The 5,503-nt window shown below is 45.1% G+C and overlaps 1 long non-coding RNA gene across 2 annotated transcripts; it reads right to left on the minus strand.

Annotated features, from left to right (window-relative positions):
• Positions 1–2,863: 2,863 nt before the first annotated feature.
• LOC146257174 (uncharacterized) lies at positions 2,864–5,272 on the minus strand. 2 transcript variants are annotated; one of them, XR_014729981.1, is made up of 4 exons: positions 5,220–5,272; positions 5,030–5,092; positions 4,366–4,684; positions 2,864–4,064 (listed from the first exon to the last, which is right to left on the minus strand). It is a non-coding gene; the product is annotated as an uncharacterized LOC146257174 (long non-coding RNA). The 2 variants fall into 2 exon arrangements; XR_014729982.1 differs by having other exon boundaries at positions 4,360–4,684.
• Positions 5,273–5,503: the final 231 nt, after the last annotated feature.

A 5,503-nucleotide genomic window follows, 5' to 3' on the forward strand; every position in this document is an offset into this window, starting at 1 on the left:
CTCCTGCCCACAGTGAAGAAACTAGAGGACAACCAAACTCTCTCCTGCCCACAGTGAAGAAACTAGAGGACAACCAAGCTCATGGCTCCTGTGAGCAATTGAGCTTATTTCCATTGAAAGTCAAGATAAATAGGACTATAATATGGGACAACCTACAAATCCTTTTTCCCAGCAGCCTCAGACTTGTTCCTTGTTGAGCTGCTCTTGCTGTATGTTGGAACAGATAATAACAAGGTTTTTCGTTTGGCGATGACGCACAATCTTTGCTTTCTGATTGGCTGTTGTTTGTGATCAACAATGACACATAATTAACGGTGAAAGGTTGAATGTCCCTTTTCTAACCTTTGCATTGGTTTAACACTCATACATTTGATTTATGTTGACGTAGCCTTTTTGCTCCCTGAGAAACAAATAATAGCCTTTTTACAGCTGTCCAGTTAAATCAAATATGTTCTTTGCCATTCAGTTACATGCTTTTATAATGATATAACAACATTTTCAGTAATTGATAGGGCGGCGGTACTGGACCTGGATAATGGATAGGAGGGCACTGGTCCAAAAAGGTCGAGAACTACTGAGTCATTAGTCCCTGAGAAAAATAAACAAAGGTTCATGCTAATCAACTGATGTGTATCATCTCTCAGATATGGATCCTAGGTATGACTGAGTGAGATGGGTAATGTGCATGGGCGCCTGGAAACATTCAAACAGCTTTGTTTCATCTCTAACATCTTCTCACTTTTCAAACTTCAATGCGCAAGGAAAGGTCAAAACCTCCTCTGTACTTTCTGATTGGAGAATAAACCAGGAAAGTGAAAATGAGGACCTCCAACAGTCGCAACGCAAACTGACCCCAGGTGAAGATCACGCCGGGTGAACACCAGCTCAACTGTGAACGTTGTTCACCTGAGCGCTCTCAACCATTCACACCTGTCCTCCTCTCTCTCCCGCGGCCGGAGGAGGGGAGAGGGCGTGGTGCCTTGGTGACTCACCGTGTGGATCGTGTACCACATCATATGCTAACGCCTTACCGTGAGAGCCCGGGTTCGATTCGGGCCCAGGCCATTTCCTGCATGTCTTCCCCGGTCTCTCCCTGCCTTTCCTGTCACTCTTTCATGTCTTTATCTCATCAATTCATGCAGAAAAAAACAAACAAACAGAAAAGGCCCCCATAAATTAAATACAGGAAAAAGGCTTTAGATAAGAAGACGTTAGGAACGACTCCAGAGCTTACCAACGTCATGTGGGCTGAGGACTGTAACATGATGTGACACCTGTGTAATGCTCTCCTCAAATGTATTCAGATGTATTCTGAATGTGAAGGCTGTGGTGATTGTATACATGGCACTCTATTATGCATTTGATTATGCATTGCAATTTCATGATTTGAAACTATGTCGGAAAGTAGAACAGGCGGACTAATGCTGTGCATTTGTGACGAAGGTTTTGTTGTGTGTTGACTGAACAATGTGGTGAATGGAATGATGGATTGAACATGTGAATGAAAAAAAAAAATATGCAGATGCTGTACTAAAAGCTTGTGTATGCGTACGTGAGTGTGTGTGTGTAAATGTAAGTGTTTTCTGTGTGTGTGTGCGTGTATACATGCATGCACAAATTGTGGTGTACTCATGCCTGTGTGTCTGTATATGTGTGTACGTCTGTATGCATGTGTGTGTCCCATGAGCTGTATGCAGTGTGCGTGCCCCTGTGTGTGTGTATGTGTGTGTGTGCCACGAGTTGTGTACTGTTGGTGTGTGTTTGTTGTGAGTGTGACAAGCTATATTCAGATGCTAATGAGAGCAGCAGTCTGACACCTCTGCTCTCTCACGTGTGAGTCAGCCATGATGACTGTACGCAACCCAACAGCCTCTGCTGGCACTTGCACATGGATCTGCAAGGTTTTCCCAACGTTCTCCGGTTCTATTTTGGTTTCAATGATGCACATCTCATGTGATTTCACTGCAGTAGAATTAATCAGAGACAAAATTAGTCAGATTCAAGCGTACGCTGGTAAGGTATGGATTCAATCATGTCGTTCATGCACTTTCAACATTGATACACTCTTGTTTTGAGGGCAAATGTCCCTCTGGGTGACTAGTTTGATATGATTGCGTTATTGTATATGCATTAGAGTCACACCTATGTTCTAAACTTGTTTGATCCAAACACAGTGTGTCTCGAATGATTTTGTTATTGTGTGTGATTAGAACAGGAAGTGCAAGGATACTGCTGAGCATATCTCAGTCTCATTCCCCTCATCACCAATTAGGTAAAAACAGAGAGACAGACATCTGAGAGTGGTGGGGTGCCTCGGAATGAAAGGCACATTTTCATTCCCCCCTTTTCAACACTCCACCAACCATAGCCTGCTGTACACATCTCCTGGGGAAGATCAATCCCAGGTTAGCCCCTGATGGGGTAGTGGAAGTGGATGTCTTTGTGATGGGGACTGAATGGAAGGAGTGGGGTGGGGGGGTCGTTTTCCCCAAGCCCCAACCCCCATCGCTGCCCACGGTGGGATTGTTACCCACATTTGGTCTAATTGGATCAAAGATGCAGAGGGGCGATGCAGCAAGTTGTGTGTTCAGACTAATAGTATCCTTTTATTGTGTTAGGTGAGTGAAAAGAGAGCATTTGAGGATAATGGGCACTTGGGCGCAGCGAGGTCTATTACAGAGTGGGTGAAAAAAGAATATAACTTTCAGATAATGCTGTTACCGTTTAGGGTAAATAGGCCGCGCTTTCATTTAATTCAGTTTGCCAACCTTGTCTTGATGCATCTCTAGCTTTACGGCCAAAACATTTAGGTGTGGAAGTTATTTGACTGTAATGTTGAAGAGAAACCTAATGGTGTTTTATTGGCCCTGCAGCCTCAGGTAAGTGTGAGCCATGACACTGGACATGGGGGACCCAAATCAATTTACTCTTGTCCTTATACTATCGAAGCATTTTCTCTAAAAAGACCAAAAACAGAAATCTCACACGTTGCTTCTCCTGCTGACAGAGATTCACATTTCCACAAATACATTTGGAAAAGAAAGAAGCAATTATAATAAAAAAAAAAAAAACGTTCAAACATAAGTAACGTGTTTTTGTCCTCTCTGACTTTGAAACCCAGACAAGGTGTTAATGATGTGTCTCAACACACCAATGAGTATCTATAGCTTCTTCTTCCTCTTCTTTTGAACAGACGAAAACAACACTCTCTGAAAACTACTGAGGGATGAATGGACTTCTTGGGCCTCTCGTAATAAATCCTGGTCTTAATGAAGGAGCGTGACAGCCAGCCCAGTGAGTTGCAGGAAGCTGTTCCACCAGTGCTGAGGTCAGAGTCTTTGTTATTGCTAATGTGCATTCAGGATTGGACTTCACAGTCACCTTCATAAAGCCTGGCTGATGTTACGCTCCACTATGTGGGATTGCCACAGGGAACGTGTGTATGTGTGTAGGGGTGGTGGTGGGGGTTGGAGATTGGGGGCTTGATGGTGTGTGTGTGTGTTTTGGCGTGTGGGTAAAGATTGCCGGAGTGAAGCCATAGCAATCTAACAACCCAAGACTGTTTCAGGTTGTAAATGTCAGTGACCCAGACTCAGCCTAATGGCATTTTAATGAAGGCCCAAAAAAACCCTGATACACTTATGGACGTGAAAAAAAAAGAAAGAAACACTGAAAGGTTGTTCTTGCCAGATCAAGCCTGTGAATTTGTTCTCATTCTTTTCATCTGCAGAGAAATCCCCATTGATCATTTCAGGTGCAAGCAAGCCAAGGAATGTTTGAGAAGGTATAACCCTTACCCTGCTCGTTAAACTCGACCAGAGCGTATGAGATTAGGAGTTAAGGTTAAGGTGAAAAGTCATTCAAATGATCTTCTATTCATTTTTTTTTCGTGACAGCACATCTACAGTGGAGGAGATGATTGATGACTATCAGGCAGGTGCCTGTTCCATTCCAAAGTTCTACCACGTGTGTGGTGATGTCATGCTGTGGTCACCGTGGGAAAGCAGTGATGGACGGTGAAGCGCCGTTGTTCCCGTCACTGTTGGGAGTGTCCTCCCAGCTCCCTGACAGGTAAAGAGAGGAGGAGATGGTAAGTGTGAATTATCTTTCTCTCCCCTCTCTCTCTCTCTCTCTCTCTCTCTCTCTCTCTCTCTCTCTCTCTCTCTCTCTCTCTCTCTCTCTCTCTCTCTCTCTCTCTCTCTCTCTCTCGCTCTCTCTCCCTGTCTGTCTTTCTCTTGCTCTCTCTCCCTGTCTGTCTCTCTCCACCCCTGCCTCTCTCTCTCTCTTTATCTGTCTTTCTCCACCCCCACCCCCATTTGTCATTAATGCAATGCCTTTTTCATGTCAACAGCCAGGTACCCTAACCCTGGCACAGCAGCAGCTGTTGTGGCCCAGCATCCAGACTGTGCCAGGATGATGCCAGGAAGATGCCAGGATGATGCCAGGATGATGCCAGAATGATGCCAGGATGATGCCAGGGCAGTGGTTCTGCTTCTCCCTGATGACAAGCGGTTGCCATCTAATTAGCATTGGTGTTGCCCTGTGCTGTCAGCACACCAGTAACGACCAGCACACGGCACAATAAACTTCCAGGGTGCAGTTCACCAGAGTTGAATATGCCGTGGCTCGGCCCAGCTACCTGCCGGTTGAGGTGTCAGCTGGGTAGCCGGTGGGACACGGAGCGCTGGGTGGGAAGGTCAACAAGGTGGGGTGAAGAGGGTCAGGGTCAAAGGTATCAAGAAGGTCTGGATATCAAGAGAACAACTCTATTGACAGGAGGGCCATGTCTCTCCTTTGTCTTATTTCTGTTGGTTTGGATAAAAATGTTATATACACTTCCTTATTGTGATGGTAGGGGCTGGTGTTGAACACTATGTTCTCAAATAGAACCCCGAGCTTCAATACATTATGGTGTGATACTGTGTTTGCATATGTGTAAAATCCCACCAATCCCCGTTCCTCATTCCGCTGTTCTCAAGCTATAAAAACGTGATTTGTTTCCGACGTTTCGTTTGAAACCTTAAAATACCTTGGCGCTCCTCAGACTGGGAAATGGCATGTGATTGCTATCGTTGTGTTTTCCATTCTGCTGCTAAAAGGCGGTAAAGATAGCCCGGAGAAATTGCTCAGACAGAGACACAGTGGCACATCAGAGACTTGCTACACAGCAGAGTTAATTGATTAGCACTAATCCCATAGCTAGCTCTTCAACCACCCACCTCATCCTCAGTCTCTCATCCCAGTAGCTGCTGTGAGGCTTTAGCTACTTCCTGCAAAACAACTCGATCGTCATGGTAACATGCCTGCGTTCCACCACGCCTGTGTTCTAATTCCTACCTTCTCCTCACACCACATCCAAACACAAAGGAAATGAGACACCGTAGACAGTTGGGCCAATTCCCCGCGAAGGTTAAACTGAAAGTTAACAGCTTTGAGTTTTCCGGATCTGTCTGTGAGTCAGATGAGTCTATGATTTACCACAGCCACATCTACAGTAGCTCTG

Source organism: Hypomesus nipponensis, chromosome 15 (genome assembly GCF_054491055.1).
Source record: "Hypomesus nipponensis isolate SF chromosome 15, ASM5449105v1, whole genome shotgun sequence".
Taxonomy (NCBI): Eukaryota; Metazoa; Chordata; class Actinopteri; order Osmeriformes; family Osmeridae; genus Hypomesus; species Hypomesus nipponensis.